The sequence below is a fragment of the Macaca mulatta genome, chromosome 10 (genome assembly GCF_049350105.2).
Source record: "Macaca mulatta isolate MMU2019108-1 chromosome 10, T2T-MMU8v2.0, whole genome shotgun sequence".
Lineage (NCBI taxonomy): Eukaryota > Metazoa > Chordata > Mammalia > Primates > Cercopithecidae > Macaca > Macaca mulatta.
Genome location: NC_133415.1, coordinates 27,189,127 through 27,208,279, shown reverse-complemented (window position 1 = coordinate 27,208,279; position 19,153 = coordinate 27,189,127). Strand labels below are relative to the sequence as shown.

The following is a 19,153-nucleotide window of genomic DNA, read 5'->3' as shown; positions in this document are numbered from 1 at the left end:
GAGGCAGAGTAGGGAGACAGGCTCCTTTCAAATGGAAGCCTCTGGGACCCGCAGAAAGCAAGTGTAAGGCGGGGCGATCTTCTGGAAAGCTACCAGATAAAGGCTTTAGACCCAACACGCCTGTTCACAAACACAGACGGGCATCTCAGTGTTTCCTTAAATCCACTCTTTCTATATTGACACAACGAAATAATTAAAAGGGGTAATTCAGGTTTAGTTATTTCATACAATTATCAACAAAACTTTTGAAACAAAAAGTATTTAAAAAACTATAAAAGTGGAACTCAATAAAATTATCTGTTTAATAATCTGTTTCTGTGGCTCAGAAAGAGATCGGGCAAACCAGCCATGGATGAGGCCCCCCAGCCCGTGGAGGAAGCCCCCAGCCATAGATGAAGCCCCCAGTGGTGGATAAAGTCTCCAGCCCATAGATAAAGCCCCCATCCGTGAATGAAGCCCACAGTCCATGGATAAAGCCCGCAGCCATAGATGAAGCCGCCAGCCATAGATGAAGTCTCCAGCTATAGATGAACCCCCAGCCATAGATGAAGCCCCCAGTAGTGGATAAAGTCTCCAGCCCATGGATAAAGCCCGCAGCCATAGATGAAGCCTCCAGCCATAGATGAAGCCTCCAGCCATAGATGAACCCCCAGCCATAGATGAACCGCCAGCCATAGATGAAGCCCCCAGACATAGATGAAGCTCCCAGTAGTGGATAAAGTCTCCAGCCCATGGATAAAGCACGCAGGCATAGATGAAGCCTCCAGCCATAGATGAAGCCCCCAGACATAGATGAAGCCCCCAGTAGTGGATAAAGTCTCCAGCCCATGGATAAAGCCCGCAGCCATAGATGAAAACACCAGCCATAGATGAAGTCTCCAGACATAGATGAAGCTCCCAGTAGTGGATAAAGTCTCCAGCCCATGGATAAAGCCCGCAGCCATAGATGAAAACACCAGCCATAGATGAAGTCTCCAGACATAGATGAAGCTCCCAGTAGTGGATAAAGTCTCCAGCCCATGGATAAAGCCCGCAGCCATAGATGAAAATGCCAGCCATAGATGAAACCGCCAGCCATAGATGAAAACGCCAGCCATAGATGAAGCCTCCAGCCGTAAATGCCCCCCGAGTCCTCCAGGAGGCTTCTTGGGTGTGTCCTGCAGCTGCTCCCTCAATGTGTCAGTCCCGTGTTGCTCAGCTGGGCGCATTTTTCAAACCTGAAAAGAAATCATAAGCCTGTGGAGACAGCCAATATATTTCTCAGGGTTATCTGAAACAAACAAAGAACAATTATTACAAAACATGGGAGACACTGGCTGCTGCTCATCAATGCAGCACATGTTCCTGTAGAAAGTCAACAGCAGCCTTGAAAGTGGTAGCGCCTGAGAACACAATGAAATTACAATGTTTTATTACATAAAACTAGAAAACCTCAGTGTGAGGTGAAGTTCAATTTAAAAAGTACAAAAGATACATGGTAAACAGGAAAAAAAATACGACCAGGCATATCACAAAAGTTTTAATATACTTAAAATGTAACAAGTCTCTAAATGTAGGGAAGAAGACTGGCAGCAATCACATGTAAGCATGTTGGAGACATGAACAAACAATATAAATGAAAAAAACCAAATGGCTTTTAATCTTATTGAAAAAATTTTAAAAATCACCTTAATAACCACTTTAGAGACAAAATTTTAGTCCCAGCACTTTGGGAGGCCGAGGCGGGTGGATCACGAGGTCAGGAGATCGAGACTATCCTGGCTAACATGGTGAAACCCCGTCTCTACTAAAAATACAAAAAACTAGCCGGGCGTGGTGGCGGGCGCCTGTAGTCTCAGCTACTTGGGAGGCTGAGGCGGGAGAATGGCGTGAACCCGGGAGGCGGAGCTTGCAGTGAGCCGAGATCACGCCACTGCACTCCAGCCTGGGAGACACAGCGAGACTCCGTCTCAAAAAAAAAAAAAAAAAAAAAGTTGTTTCACATGTAACTATGTCCCAGCGCAGCTGTGCACACATTCTTGCTAAGAAAGCCCCATTAGGCACCTATGGAGGGGAATCTGGCAACATTTAGCAAAGTTGCAAAGCAGTAACACTTCAATCCAACACCTCAAAATCTCTCCTAAAGGAGACTGGCAAAAACTGAAAGACTCGCGCACAAGACCATTGATTGGTTGCAACACTAGAAAATGCAGAGCATACTTCTAAACTTGAATGTCAATAAAAATCATAATGCAATTAGATAATACTTATGAATAAATAAAATGTGTGCAAACTGAAAATTGTGAGATACAGCAAAGAGCATTATGTGAGAGCAATCTATAAGCTTAGTTATTTACATTGGAAACTCAGAAAGGCCGAAAGTTAATTAAGCATACAACTAAAGTTAGAAAAAAGTAACATCAGAATAAACGCAGATAATGTAATGGAAGGATAACAGATAAGAAGAGAAAGTGATGAAATAGAAAATAAGGACAATATTAGGGAGAAGTAAGAAAGCTAACAGTTGTTTTGGAGAAAAGTCTAATACAAAAGTCATTAGTGAGATTTATCAAGAAAAAAGGGAAATCATCAAAATTCATCAGAAATTCATAGGAAGACATAACCACAGAAGTAGCAGAGATTACAAAACAATCAGTGGATATTATGAACACATATATATGTATTCAAATCTACATATGTATTCGTTATGTATACAAATATATATGAATATGGATATTATGCCAATACATTTAAAAATGTATACAAAATAGATAAGATCCTAGAAAGTACAATTTTCTAAAATGAACTCATGAAGAAATAAAAATCCTAAATAGTTCAGCAGACTCTATGTAAATTTAATCAGTAGTGAAGAAATATTGGTCTTTGGCCAGGCACAGTGGCTCATGCCTGTAATCCCAGCACTTTGGGAGGCCGAGACGGGCGGATCACGAGGTCAGGAGATCGAGACCATCCTAGCTAACATGGTGAAACCCCGTCTCTACTAAAAATACAAAAATTAGCCGGGCGCGGTGGTGGGCGCCTGTAGTCCCAGCTACACGGGAGACTGAGGCAGGAGGGCAGGAGAATGGCGTGAACCCGGGAGGCGGAGCTTGCAGTGGGTAGAGATCGCACCACTGCACTCCAGCCTGGGCGACAGAGACTCTCAAAAAAAAAAAAAAAAAAAAAAAAGAAATATTGGTCTTTGTCTCTTTCTGTCTCTTTCTCTCCCTTGCTCTTTTTCTCTCTCCTGCTCTCTCTCACACACAGAGCCCTAATAGTATTATTGGCTAAATCCAAAATTACAATGGAGTTGTCATTCTAATCTGATTGAAAGATTTCCATGAAATTAATGAAGGGGGCTACTTTCAATTAATTTGATGAGAATACTGTTATCTTAATACTAAACAACAAAAAATTAAGTATAAAAAGAAAAATTGTCAAACTTATTCAAGAGCACTGGCATAAACTCCCCAGAGGAGGAGAAGGCAATGACCACGCCTCCAATAGGAAGAATCAATACAAACAAAACGGTGTGCAGCCCGAAACAGCATATCCTGACGTGCTCAACCTTATACCCAATATTTTAAAATATGCGGAACACACAGAGCCGTAAGAGTGGCTGTTGGAGAAATTTTCATGAAGGAACAAAGATTACAACTAAGTTTTAAAATGCTAGTTTTGTTTTGTCTTGGAGAGGAGGTAAAAGTGGGAGTGAAAATAGGGAGTTTGGTGTAAGGTGGGAAAAGCAAAGGAAACCCGCATGGATGGGCTGAAGGGTGTGATGGGAGAACAGTGAGAAGTACGTTTGGGGAAGCAATTGGAAATAGCGGCTAAGCTTAATCACAATCAAAAGGAATTTGTTGAAGAATTAATGTGTGACTAGGAACAGGGAGGTTATGGGCTTGTCAGCTCGACAGTGGGCACTCAGTTCCACTAACAAATGATGCCCATGTGGACAGACAGAGTGATGGGCAGGCAGATGAATGCGTGGGCTCTACGTGAAACAGGTCCACTTGGTTGTTGACGAAGTACTGTTTTAAAGTTCCATTTTTCTATACTTACAATAGCTTTTCATTAGCTAAATTTAGCCACATGTAAAATCACTAAGGCAGACTTCCAGGGTTCCCACACGAAAATCAAATGTCGACCAGCTGTGACCTACTTCAACACCATCATCGGAAGTCAGAAGTTGAGCTCTTTTTTGATGTTTAAAGCCAGTATAATATTCACTGTATTATTATTCAGTGTATTACTATTTCCTTTGTGATGGAAATTTGGTTTTACCAATTTTCTATTCCATTAAAACACTGCAACATAGAAAATCCCCATGCACATATTTATCCTAATTGTGGAAATATTTTACATAAAAGACTCTAGACATGGGATGAAATTACCAGGTTATTAGAATTTTAAAATCGATAGGTACTCCCCCAAATTGCACTCTTACAAATTCTATTAATTCATAAGCTTTCAAGTGTTACGGAGTTGCCCATTTTGAGAAATCTGTGCTAAAAGGACCCAACAATGCTGACGACAGTGATGAGGATGATCAGGAGGCCGGGAAGACAACAGAGTGATTTAGATCTTAGATCACTGTCGGTGTCTCCACTGGTCCAGCTCTTGCATTCGTTCTTGTGCTTTTTCCTTTCACCAAATAAAATAGCCCCTTGACATCACATGAATCCATGCTGTGCTTAATGAGTATTGCTTAGTAAAATGTCTATGACTAGTAATCTTCATCTATGCAATTAAATATTAATTTGTAAAACACTTCAAATGTAAGCAATTAATAATTAGTAAATGAAAAGTATGTAATTCATCAATTAGAAAAAAATCACTATTAAAAAGAAGTTATTTGTGTGATAAAAGAGATTGCCATTTTTGTATTTTGTATTGCCATATTTGTATGGCCCATGCCCATAATCTCAGCACTTTGGTAGACCAAGGTGGGAGGACCATCTGAGGTCAGGAGTTCGAGACCAGCCTGACCAACATGGTGAAACTCATTTCTACTAAAAATACAAAAAATTAGCCAGGCATGTTGGCATGAGCCTATAATCACAGCTACTTGGGAGACTGAGGCAGGTGAATCGCTTGAACCTGGGAGGCTGAGGTTGCAGTGAGTCAAGATAGTACTGTTGCACTCCAGCCTGGGCAACGAGAGTGAAACTCCGTCTCAAAAATAAATAAATTAATTATTAAATTAAAGCCTTTACCCCAGAATGCTGGGTAAATTGGCCCAAAATGCTAACCTATGCCTTTCAATACTACAGAATTCACGTTGGTAGAAATAACCAGATGAAATACTTCTGGTATTTCACCTTCCCAAGCCACAGGAGCCAATGTTTTTTTCTGTGAATAACAAAAACAGAATTTACTTCCCTGTCCATAAAAGGTTACCACTTCTGTGTGTTCCCCTGACACAGGTGGTGGCTGGGTGAGAAGGGGGACAGCACTGGGGCAGGAGATGGGGGCTCCAGTATTGTAGGCGAGTTTCCTAAACCTCTGCAACTTTCAGTCCCTAAATGGGATGAGCCACGGGAAGTTTTAGCACAATGCCCAGAACGAAGTAAGGATTTGACACCTGGCACTTCTCTCCACATTGTTCTGTCATCAGCCACCACGTCCTGCACCTCCCAGCCCACTGGGCTCCATCTGTTTCCATCACATGGAGAATGACCCAGAGCCTAGCCTCCAGTCACCCTCCTGGCCTTGCTGCTTCTCACTCTGCCACTGGCTCCTCACAGACCAGCCTGGGTGTCCTCAGACATACTACACACTTCACTGTGGGAGTCACGCAGCCCTCACGGTTCCTTCCCCAGGGAGCCACGGGGCTTTCCTCCTCAGGAGGACTCTGCGAGCACCTGGATGAAGGGCCCTCCCGCCCCTCATCCTCTCTTAATTTTTGTTGCAGTTCTCTTTCCTTCCACTCAGTGCAGCACACACTGATTGATCCTCTATCTTCTCCATAAAGACAGGAACAGCACCAGCAGTAGAGAGTAAATATCCAATGATAGAAAAAATCATCAATGATTTATCATTTCCATTTATCATCAATTAAGAAACCGTATGCTGAAGGTCATGCACCTCCTATGGGACTGCTGCATCCTCAGCCTCCTGAATTTCAGCCCAGCACCTTCCTCCCCAGCACAGCAACAGGTCAGCCCTGACCATTCCTCTCTTATTGCCTTTGTGCAAACCAGGACCAGGACCAGGTGAGGCCTTGGGATTGTCCCTCCCCAACAATCTGCAAAACAATCCTTGACGTCACCAACAAAGCACAGCCTTATGAATTGGTGGTCAGTCCCTCCGAACACCTCTATCACTGTAAAGCTGGCAGCGCCCCTCCACGGTTGGCCTTCCCAGGCACTGCACCTCTAGGTGACGGAGTGTGTCCTTATCTTGAGGCCTGGGTGCTCAGTCTATCCTGCCCAATCAGCGAGCTGTGGAGAAGGGGGGATTCCAGGTTAAGGGGAGACTAGTGGGGCTCCTGCTTTTATGCTGCCCTTTTGGGAAGGCTGTTAAAGAAACAAAGTGCTAAGCAGTGAAAATATGTTTTCATTATTTAAACCAATACATTCCACAGATTGGAATAATAAGAAATGCTACATGCAAGCTAACTGAATCCAACAGCATATCAAAAAGATAATCCACCATGATCAAGTGGGTTTCATACCAGGGATGCAGGGATGGTTTAACATATGCAAGTCAATCAGTGTGATACATCACATAAAAATAAAAACATAAATCATAGATAATCTGAATAGATGCAGAAAAAGTACTTGACAAAATCTAGCATTTCTTCATGATTAAAACCCTTCAGTAAAATCAGCACAGAAGGGACATACCTTAAGGTAATAAAAGCCATCTATGACAAACCCACAGCCCACATTATCCTGAATGGGGCAAGTCGAAAGCATTCTCCCTGAGGACTGGAACAAGACAAAGATGCCACGTTCACCACTTCACTCAACACAGTGCTGTTCACTACAGCATTGGTCATAAGAGCAAGACTGGAAACAGAACAAATGGATACCCAGAGGGCAGTGCTTAAGTAATTTTGGGAAGAGTCATAGGAAGCAGTATTTCATAGATCTGAAACAATACAATGGATTTACAGTTGAAATGTGGAATGATAACTAAGGTGCATTGCCCAGTGGCATATGCAGAGGTGCAGAGGACTTTGTAAAAACATGATCACGCATCAGCATGCATGCCAGGCGCATGTTTCTATTTGCATGTAGATTGTAGGGATGACATGCAAACAAAAATGTTGACTTGGTGTTTGGAAGTTCAGAGTGGAAGGGAAACTTCCTTGCTAACCTTTTATGATATTTAGAGTTATTTCTAACCATGAATATGTAATACATTTAGAAACCTTAGCTAATAAGAAAAGCCTCTGTTCCTGGCCTCCTGCTGGCACACGTCAGGTGGACATGGGGCTGTCACGCTAATGTGTGCAAACTCAGAAAACTCCAAGAATGGGAGTCTGCGTTTTTCATCAAATAACTGTTAATAGAAACAGTATGATAATTATTGCTCATTGATACACTATGCATATTCTACTAGATGATAAATTTCTGACATTTGAACTATACTTACACATGGACATTGAAATGTATGGATGAAATATTGTGGCTGATACAGGCAATGGTTTTACTGGCATTTTACAAACTGATCATCATTCCTCATGGCATGGGTCCGTGTGACATTAAGTAGCTTGTTATGTTTGGGAAAGGCAGTGATGACCACAAGAATGACTTCAACTATTAAAGTACCATGGAGATTTCAACAATGTTTGAATATTTACATATTTCATTGTGCTCCCAGGTTTTTTCTCACCCTAATAGCTGTCACCCATATCATGCGGGTCCCATTAATACAGATACCTCCGAATGCACCCCTCTTCCGTTATATCCAGCCAATTGCTGGTTACCTTGGGCCTACAACGCGGGGAGGGCAGGGGCTGCTTGCCACCTCCTCATCTACAGTAAGAGTCAATGAGCAGTTAAGTAGATACTGAAAACCATTTATCCTGCTGGAGTGAGAAATAAGTGGTTTCTTTCCATAGGGTGATAAAATGCATCTTTTCCAAACTATTTATATGACTCAAGGTCCATCTCAATTTCAGATGTGGTTAGCCTGAATTCCTGATGCTCACCAAGGTGTGTAATGTTGTCCAAGGCCCAGTGCAGAGGAACACAGGTGTTGCCGTCAGACTGCCAGGGTCCGATCCCGCCTCCGTCACTCACCCCGGGAGCTCCCTTTAAGCCAGGAGTCAACAGCGAGATGGAAATGTGAGTGCTTTTTAAAGTCCTAAAAGTTCAGAGGATGACCGTGAATTTCTCCTGCACCCCTGGGCACACACCAGGAGAACTGTGTCTCCAGGTTCAAGTAAGTGCCTGTGAGGGAGTGTGTCCCTCAGATTCTGTTCGCCACAGGTGCCACTTGATGCAACCCCAAACCTCTTCTGCACAATCCCAAGCAGTGCTGACCAGTCCAACCCAAAGGCTGTGATGTTTGGCAGAGGCAGAGAAGGCCAGGTGTTCTGGGAAAGATCTCCTTTAAATCACACAGCACCCTCCCAGCCCACAGAGACAGTTCTTACATTATGGCAAGAAACCTGGAAAACACCAAATCCAGTTTGACACATATTTCCTTTTTCTTTTTGATTTCATGCCCCCTCCCTCAACCTCCCAAGCAGCACGGATACCCCGAAGGCCCTGGGAACTCTCTCCCATTGGATCTTACCTGGAAAGTAGTTACCTACCTGCAAAATCCTCGTCGTCAGATATGCTCTCCACAATCAAATCTTTAGAAACACAAACACCAGGATAAGTCATTAGAGAGAGGCCCACCCACTCTTCCCACCCCAGTTGACGCCCCGGTGCTTCACACAGGATCCCCTGGTGTTTCCTCTGATTGTCCCACAGACATCCCTCCAGCCTCTCTGGACATTGTTTTATACTTGCAAAATCATCTGCTCTCACCAGACCCCCAGATCCTTCTTCCCAAAAGGAGCCAAGAATCTGGTTTCTATACCCCTACAGACAGCGTTTTTCCCTCAGGAAGTGGGTTATTTCAGGGTACATACCGTTTTCCAGTATAAATGGCTCCTGCAATTATAGAAAACAGGAGGGTGAAATGATGCCATGCATGTCACATAGATCTGATATTCTCTCAAAAACTTGAAAAATTAGAAGGGATATAGTGATTGAGTCAAAGGTTGAACTCCCCCCAAACTAGCACGGAGGACACCTGTGGAAAAGACAAGATCTTTTCCCACAGAATTTATCTTTAAAATGTATTTACATTGACAGTTTCACAACTCTTAATCCATGGGGGAAACCTGCTGTGGAGGGAAACACCTCTGCATTGCGGTGGATTGTGGATGCTGCCATCTACCACGCCCCTGTGTGCCTGGCATGGGTTGGTGAGAGGCTGCCAATCAATAGCACCACACCAAGGGAATTGCAGATGTCATAAATAATGCACATTGGCAGATGTTCATGTCTACATCTGATTGGAAAGAACCAGGAAAGTATCATTTCTGTTCAAGATAAAAGTGTCTTACCTTGGCAGCATCTTTTTTACAGATGTCTTGTACAGCATGCTGATTAGTATCGTGTACAGCGGCCTCATTAGTGATCTCATATAGGGCGTCCTCATTACAGATGTTTCGTACAGTGTCAGCGATGTCACGCACAGTGTCCTTGTTAGCAGTGTCCTGTACAGGGTCCCCATAGGGAGCTAGGAGAACAGAGAGTAAAGGTCAGTGCCCTGGTGGTGGAGACTGTGAATCACCCAGGGAGCTTGCTTGGTGTGGTGCATGGAGGTGGCTGATCACAGCATGGGCTGAGCTGATGCTGGGCCATCCTCCCGGGTGGACCTGCGCTAGAGAAGCTAAGAGACGTGACTCAGAACACTTTCTGCAGTGAGAATCAGCTTCCAGGTTCAGATATGCTTTATCCAGTGAAGTGGGGAAATACAAAAAAATACAAATTGACAAATTCCTGAAAAGCCCTCCATGAGTGCAAGTGTGATTTTTTTTGTTAACCACTTTACATTCAGCATGCATTCACACATACTAAATATTCTTACAAGAAATCAGAAATCTTAATTTTTGTCAGTTATGTTAAATCTAACTTAGCTGTGAACATAAAGATTCTATCTCATTTACTCTGTGGTCTCCAGAAAATCTAACACATAGTAAGTAGACCAAAATGTTTATTAAATGAAAACACAGAGCAGGGGCAGGGGGGCTGGTAGGCAGACCGGGTTGCACCTGATTACCTGGATAATAAACTGCACAAAACCTCGGTCAGATTAATACTGAAACTGCCTTTTGCTTGGGCTGTTTTCCCTTGCGGAAGAAGGATGACCAAGAGGATGAACAGGGAAGAAATGAGAAACAGAGGTCTTTGCTTAGGAGCTAAAGGCCACCTTCTGTAACACAAAATAGTCTACAAGTGGCCTTGATCTCTGCCGTGATTCAGTGACAGAGTTCCCTCATGTCGTCTACCCACGTTGAAGTCCAGCGACATTGCGACTGTCTTCTTTACAACTTGCAAGACATGCTGCTTCTGCATTTGCCTGTTGTATGAGATTTACACTTGTTTTAAAGCCACGTGTTGTTTCAGTTGGGCTGGTGGCCATACACTGCACTAGCCAGTCAATAGTGAGATGGCTCCTCATGGAGGCAGCTTGGCTTGAGGCTGAGGGTCTTTAACCCACATGCACAAGAGAGTTGCCACGAGGGGACGGAAGCCAGGCTAATAACTACTGTACAGAGTTCCCATCTGTCCCTCCTCACCATTTTCAGCTGGCAGGATTTGAGCATTTTAGGGCTTGGGAAGATAATATTACTAAATCTACTAAAATACATCACCCATCCTTATAGGCTTTGGCCAGTTGCTGAGCAAATTAACTTCACAACTGAAGTGGGCTGCACTGGCCTGCGTGGTCCCCCACTCCTCTTAGAATCTGTGAGTGTGGGGCCTACTGGAGGGTGGGAGGTGGGAGGAGCGGGAGGATCAGGACAAATAGCTGATATTAGGCTTAATATATGGGTGATGAAATCTGCACAACAAACTCTCAACACACGTTTATGTATGTGGCAAACCTGCACTCCCTGCACATGTACCCCGAACTTTAAATAAAAGTAAAAAAAAACAAAAACAAAAAAAAAACACAGGCTCTGTGAGCTGACCCAAACCCCCGGGGATCTTTGTGCTTGTGACACACTGATAACTACGCTGGTCGGTGGGGAGATGTGCCCTGGGTTGTGTGACCACAGAGGCCACTTTATGGTGATGGGCAGTGTCTGGGACCTCTTAGGCTCTGTGCTTTAGGATTTATACACGAATGCTGGACTCCCTGCGTGGTGGGGAACACCCCATGACTAAGTGCATGTCAGCGTCAGCACTGGCCCACACTCCTGGGTTTATGTTTTCACTTTCTCATTCACGAACTCGGGAGCTGGGGCCACTCCCTTGGCCCTTCAGGTTCTCCACCTGAGCAGTGGGGATAAGAAGCCAGACCCAGGGATGGCTCTGGTGAGGGTGGAGGAGTCACTGTACAGAGAGAGTAGAGGAGGATGGATTTTATTGTTGGAAGTGGACACTGGTGATTGAGTTGTATAAATGGGAAATCTCTCCTGAGAAAACACAAGCCTCACCTGTACAAACACACACACACACACACCCCCCCCCCACACATGATGCAGCCTCACACAAGACACCACCAATCCTCAAGCACCCAACTCAGTACCACCCAAAAGGCAGCACAGCTGCTTCCTCAAAAATTGGCGATAACTTTTTCCCTGGGGAACTCGGGTTTCTTAAAAACACTTCCACTCTCCTTATTCCTATCCCAATCCCAGGCTCAGGGTGGCTCTTCACATTGAAACCTGCAAGGATGCCACACCTTTCTTTGCATCCAGATTGTTTTCTTTGCAAGTAATTCCAGAATACTTACTAGAGTCACACCTCAGAGGGACCACCTGCACCACCTGCAATACAGAAACAAGACTTCATGAGGGGTACGTCGTGTTGTGGATTGTTTGCACAAGGCTTTATTTCTCTCAGTGAATACTGAAAACAAGGTCAGAAAGTGTGGTCAAATTCAAGACCCCCCAAACAAAGGTAGGATACACACTAGAAAAGATATCAGCTTCTGGATGGTGGATCCCTCAGGTCCACGTAGCTTGGCAAGTGCAAAATACTGAATCCAAGGAGAAGACATTGCTTCCAAGGACAAGGACCCCAAGGATACAGTCTACAACCTGAAGCCATCATAGGTAAATGCAATTTTGGATTACGTATCAGTTGCTAAGAGTCGCTTCTTCTGTCCCCTCAGAACACTGCATTTAATATCTGTAACGGACATTGTCGTTTTTTTCACATGTAAAGTCAGTTGAACAAGAAAGACGCCAAGAAAGGAACACTTCTATTTCAGGGAAAGGAAAGCAACCTTACCCTCGTATTATAGACCGGCCTCTCTCCATCTCCTCTGTCCTTGAGAGCTGGAGACTCCTCAGAGGCTAGGAGGACACAGAGCAATGGTTAGTCACAGATGCTTTGGTTCATGAGTTATTCAGGGAGCTCTGCTTAATGTGGACAACACGACAGTGTGTGTGGATGTGTTTTATTAAAAGCACAGCTTGAGCTGCTGCTAAAAAATCTTCCCTCATTGAAAGACAGGAAGAGCGAGGAGCTGAGGAGCGAGAAACAGAGTCCCTGGCATTTTGCTGATGGCAACTTAAGGCAACGGGAATGAGTCAGTCTACAAATGGTACTGAAGCACACGCTATAATCTGATGAGAGTCCCACTGCCCACACTGTGAGGTTTGAAACCCAGCTAAATGGTTTTCTAAATCCTGTAAAATAGTATTAGCTTATAGGATTTATGTCCCAAGACCATTTTTACCTCTGTGGATCCACACTGGCTGTCACTGCAGTTATTATGTTTTAGCATTTTGCACTTGAATAAAAGCAAAGTTTAGTAGACAGATTGGATTATTCTAGGCAAAACAGTCTACTGTATTTATTCACTAACCCTTTGTTATAACTGCTGATGGAAGAATTGGAAATACTGAAGTTATATCCTTTAAAATTAATTAAAGCATAATTATTAATCATACAATATTTTTCCATCCAGACCTCCTTTTCTTCGTCATACATGCATATTAATTGAGTATGGAGAATATCTGTGCTTGTTCAGGCCAGCCAACATTGGACTGTTTATTTCAAGAGAGGAGACATGGGTTGAATGCTGGTATGTCTTAACTCTGCAGCACAAACAGTTGCAGCAAGTGTGGTGAACTAATCACCAAACAGCCCTTTGCTGCCTTATCTGTCACTGTGGTTATGTGTAGCTTGCAGGATTTGATTACGCCTGTTCTGTGGTGATAATACTTTCAACTATTCCTAAAATATTGCTTCAGTCTTATCTGTTTGGGGCCAACTGCTGAGGATTTCATACAAATTAATGAATTTTGTGCATCTAAAGTTCTACAAAAGAGGGAAATATTTGCAAATCACTTATCTTGTGAGACTAAAATGTAGAACATATTTTAAGCCTCCCAAAAATCTAAAACAACAAACTAAATAAAAATCAGAGAACTTTTTTTTTTCTTTCTTTTTTTTTTTTTGAGACAGTCTTGCTCTGTCGCCCAGGCTGGAGTGCGTGGTACGATCTTGGCTCACTGCAAGCTCCGCCTCCCAGGTTCACGCCATTCTCCTGCCTCAGCCTCCTGAGTAGCTCTGACTACAGGTGCCCGCCACCACACCTGGCTAATTTTTTTTGTACTTTTAGTAGAGATGGGGTTTCACCGTGTTAGCCAGGATGGTCTCGATCTCCTGACCTCGTGATCTGCCCGGCTCGGCCTCCCAAAGTGCTGGGATTACAGGCGTGAGCCACCGCACCTGGCCCCAGACAACTCTTTAAAAATTGGCAAAGACTTGAACATATAGTTCCCTAAAGAATATACACCCACGGATAATGGCATAGGAAAAGCTGCTCAGCATCAATAGTCATTAGAGAAATGCAATTGAAAAACACAAGTACACACCAATATACTAGGATGATTTAAAGGAAAGTAAGTGTGGACAAGGATGTAAAGAAATTGTAACCCTGATACATTAGCTGGTAGAAATGGATAAAGATGCAGCCACTGTGAAAAACAGTCTGCAATGGCTCAGAAGGTTAAATATATAACTCCCTTTAGACCCAGGAATTCGACTCAAGTATATACCCCAAAGAATAGAGAACAGAAATCAAACAGATATTTGTACACTAATGTTTACAGCATCACTTCTCACAGGAGCCAAAAGGTGGAAATAATCCAACTATCAATGAACAAATGAATGTAATAAAAGCAAGGTGGTCTACATGCAATGGTATATCATCCATCTGTAAAAAAGGAACACAATTTTGATAGATGATACAACATGGGTGGACAGTGAAAATATTGTGCTTAGTGAAATAAGCCAGACACAAAAGGAATATATTGTCTAATTGTACTTACATGAAGTGCCTAGAATAATCAAATTCATACAAGAGAAGGTGGGATAGGAATTACCATGAGCTGGAAACAGGGAGAAGGCGATATATTGCTTACTGTGGACAAGGTTTTGTAAGAAATCATCAAAATCGTGGGTGTAGATAGTGGTGTTCGTTATGCAACACTGTGAATATTTTTAATGCCACTGCATGCACACTTTGGTTAAAAGGTTCAAATGATAAATATTGTGTTATGTATATTTTCCCACAGCAGAAAACACACACAGCCAAGCCCAGATGCCAGTCTTGCTAGCAGCTTTCCTTTACCTTCGAGACTGGGCCAAGGCTCACAGTACTTTGGAATCTCATGCTCGTAACAGTCTGCATTGGAAGAGAAATGGAGAGAGGAGAAAACTTGAGAATCCACACTACTCACTCTGCAGGGCCAAGAACTCTGTCTCCCGTGCACTGCTGATCCATCTCAGTATTTCCTATGACCACTTCCTTTTTCAACTGAAGACTCTGCACCTGAAGGGGTTCCCAGGTTTTTCACCTTGGCCCTTGTCAGGACTGATCCTCTCGGCTACTGTCCATTTCACCTCCATTCATGTCCATGCCACATCAGGCTGTGTTGTCCAGATGGAATGAATCCACCCCAAATGTCCCTTTCTGGAGGAAGCCACCATGATGCTGTACCTCCAACACGTCCACACACACCGAGGCACCTCGCTCACGCAAGGTGTGTGTCCTCCAACCAAGTTTCATGCTGTAAACCCAGGTAACTTTTGAAACCCAAGTCTTGTTGATTCCCCTACTTCAGGTGCTCCATAGATGCTCGTTTGTCTACAGAACCCTGACCCAGGCAGTTAAATAGTCCAAAGTGACCGGCAGAATTTTTCTGTTAATTCTGACTTTGTGTTGTGAGAACATGTGTTTTTCCCCCTTAAAATTTGTGTTACTGATAAAAGTATGTAACTGATAATGCTTTTTTTCAGCTATGTTGCCAAGTACATTTATATAAAAACAGACTCTTAGTTTTGAGAATTTGATAAAGATGACAGCAACAATGATAATCTTATTTGTTTTACACTAATCTTTATGTGTTGCTTTCATCATTTCTTTTCTTTTTTTTTTTTTTTTTGAGACGGAGTCTCGCTCTGTCACCCAGGCTGGAGTGCAGTGGCCAGATCTCAGCTCACTGCAAGCTCCGCCTCCCGGGTTCCCGCCATTCTCCTGCCTCAGCCTCCCGAGTAGCTGGGACCACAGGCGCCGCCACCTCGCCCGGCTAATTTTTTGTGTTTTTAGTAGAGACGGGGTTTCGCCGTGTTAGCCAGGATGGTCTCGATCTCCTGACCTCGTGATCCGCCCGTCTCGGCCTCCCAAAGTGCTGGGATTACAGGCTTGAGCCACCGCGCCCGGCCTTTCATCATTTCTTACATGTTGAGGCCTACCATACACTGTGCAATGAAATTAGTGCTATGAATCATGGTCGAAATATAAATTGGCAAAGCTAATTTAAAAAATAGTTCTGTTTCTTAAAAAACTTAGGCCAAGCATGGTGGCTCATGCCTATAATCCTAGCACTATGAGAGGAAGAGGTGGGTGGATCACCTGAGGCTAAGAATTTGAGATTAGCTTGGCCAACACAGTAAAACCCTGTCTCTAATGAAAATACAAAAATTATCCTGGCATGGTGGTGTGTGCCTGTTGCCCCAGCAACTCAGAACAATGAGGCATGAGAACTGCTTCAACCCGGAAGGTGGAGGTTACAGTGAGCCAAGATTGTGCCACTGCACTCTACTCTGGGTCTCAAAAAATGTATATATTGACCAAAATATCATTATGCATTACATGACTACATATGAATGCTCAAAGCTGCATTACTCATCATAGAAAAAAACAGTAATTAAATGTCCATTAACTGATAAATGAATAAACACTATCTGTATGAATAAACACAGCAGACCATGAAGGAAAACACACGACCAGCACGTGCTAAAGCGTCAACTAACTTCAAACATAGTATGCTAAATGAAGGAAGTCAGATTCCAAATATATATATATATATGTCCGTTTCTATTAAGGAAGCGGGAAATTTATGGAGATGGAATATCATAGCAGCACTGCTCAGGGCTGGAGATGGGAGTGGGGATTAACTGCCAGTGGGCAAGAACTTGGGTGAGGGAGACATTTTTAAATTAGATCGTGGTGATGGGTGCACACAGTATCAATGTAATAAAACATCAAATTGTATACATTTTCAGTGGGCAAACTTTATGATGGGTTCATGCCCAATATAGGTGTTAAAAATAAATGTTATGAAAATTCTTGTCCAGTTTTTAACAAGCCAAAAGATATGCTGCTAAAGCAGCATTAATTCAAATGGTTGTCATAGATCACTTAAAGTTTATAAGATAGTTGTCCTGTAAATATATGGTGAATATTATCCATGAATTTCCTCAATCTATTGTAATAATCACATTGTTTCTCCATTAACCTCTTGAGGTAGCTACTTTACTGCATCTTCAATGTTAATACACCATTTCATATTTTGAGATTAACTTGCATTAGTCAGAATTTACAGTATTTTAAAATATCACAGGATTTAATTTACCTTATCTGGTTTTGGTTTCAAGACTATGCTAGCCATTTCATTTAATTGTTCATGTAGGGTATTCTAATTCATGGAAAAGCATTACATCTTCCTTGATTTTTTTTTTTAAGAAACTACTTCTAGGGATTTATATGAGGTACAGTCCATGGAGAATTGTTTTAATTCTTCATTCATGTCTTCAATGGGTATACGGTTGGTCATATTGCTCATATTTTTCTGCTTGGATTTCAACAGGAAACTTGTGGAAGATCCTGAAGGGTGGCATCTTTGAGGGAGGCTGAGACACAGCGAGACAAGCTAAGAAGGAGGGCAGTGCCACAGCAGAACTGCTATTGATGCCCCCTCACCTAGATTCCAGAAGAGACATCCAGCTATAGACACTGAGGTGCAGGAAAACAGTGGAGCACCCAGCACCCATCAGAGAAAGCAGTGCCCAGGAACATGGAGGCACTGATGGTGGCAAGGGGAAAAGACAGCTGCCATGAGGCTGTTCTCATGAGGGTCTCAGGCTGCACAGACACCCACATTGGCTGACGGGTACTGGTTTTCATAAGGGTGTGGCTCAGCCAGGCCACCAACAAGCAGTTAACAAACAGTAGTAATACGACACTTCCAAAGACCTTACTTGAGTAACACGGTGATCCTCACAAATTTCCAATCACGATGGTCGCACAGTTCCTTCTGTTTTAGGACACAGAGCCTGCCCGTGTCTGTCCTGTCTGTTGACCACGGGTCAGAGGTACCGGCTGCACTGGGGAGTAAGAATGTCACCTTCTCAACTTTGGGAAAACTCCCTGCTAGAACTGAGAATGGCCCTTTCTAAGCAGAAGGCAAGCTCAGACTAAAGGAGGAGGCAGGCCGGGCGCAGTGGCTCAAGCCTGTAATCCCAGCACTTTGGGAGGCCGAGACGGGCGGATCACAAGGTCAGGAGATCGAGACCATCCTGGCTAACACGGTGAAACCCCGTCTCTACTAAAAAGTACAAAAAACTAGCTGGACGAGGTGGCGGGCGCCTGTAGTCCCAGTTACTCGGGAGCCTGAGGCAGGAGAATGGCGTAAACCCGGGACGCAGAGCTTGCAGTGAGCTGAGATCCGGCCACTGCACTCCAGCCTGGGCGACAGAGCGAGACTCCGTCTCAAAAAAAAAAAAAAAAAAAGGAGGAGGCCGACCACATCCGGTTGGCAGATTACCAAACTCATTCAAGGAGAGCCCACATCCTGGGCCATCTTGGGTGGTGGCAAGATGAGAGATCACTGCTTTTGCAACACATACCTGACAACAAAAAATCAACTGTAAAAGCCAGAAAAATCCCCAAATATTTGCAAATTAGCATTGCACTTTTAAGTAACTCATGGGTTAAAGAAGAAGTCTCAATAGAAAGTTAAAAATACCTTTAACTACCTTAAATGAAAATGTGACTTGACAAGATTTCTAGATGTAACAAACGCAGTCCGTAGAGGGAAATTTATAGCATTGGATGCAATATAGTAAAAATCACAAGATCTAAAATCAGTAATATCATGTTTCAAGTAGGAAACTGTAGAAAATAAAGGAATGCAATGTAAAGCAAGTAGAACACGTAATAAACAACATTGCAGAAGTCAATAAAATTAAAACGCTGAAATCATTAGAAAATCATTAAAACCAAAAGCTGGTTCTTTGACATGCTCATTACAATGAAGGAACTTCTTTTTTTTTTTTTTTTTTGAGACGGAGTCTCGCTCTGTCGCCCAGGCTGGAGTGCAGTGGCGCAATCTCGGTTCACTGCAGGCTCCGCCTCCTGGGTTCACGCCATTCTCTGGCCTCAGCCTCCCGAGTAGCTGGGACTACAGGCGCCCGCCACTGCACCCGGCTAATTTTTTCTATTTTTAGTAGAGACGGGGTTTCACCATGGTCTCGATCTCCTGACCTTGTGATCCGCCCGCCTCAGCCTTCCAAAGTGCTGGGATTACAGGCGTGAGCCACCGCGCCCGGCCACAATGAAGGAACTTCTATGCAAGCTAACCAAGCCTGGTAACAAAAATGACCAATTTCAGAAATAATAGAGGAGCCATCTC

At 43.4% G+C, this 19,153-nt stretch overlaps 2 long non-coding RNA genes across 2 annotated transcripts in view; one reads left to right on the top strand and one right to left on the bottom strand.

Moving 5' to 3' along the window:
* The window catches only part of LOC106995580 (uncharacterized), an 84,218-nt gene extending 68,691 nt beyond the window's left edge, over positions 1–15,527 (top strand). The window contains exon 4 of the long non-coding RNA XR_013399450.1: positions 8,111–15,527. This is a non-coding gene — a long non-coding RNA (uncharacterized LOC106995580). The remainder of the gene's footprint in view (positions 1–8,110) is intronic.
* Positions 285–14,865, bottom strand: LOC114670530 (uncharacterized). The gene is made up of 7 exons (XR_013399451.1): positions 14,809–14,865; positions 12,456–12,520; positions 11,956–11,989; positions 9,554–9,729; positions 9,074–9,095; positions 8,141–8,791; positions 285–1,217 (listed from the first exon to the last, which is right to left on the bottom strand). It is a non-coding gene; the product is annotated as an uncharacterized LOC114670530 (long non-coding RNA).
* Positions 15,528–19,153: the final 3,626 nt, after the last annotated feature.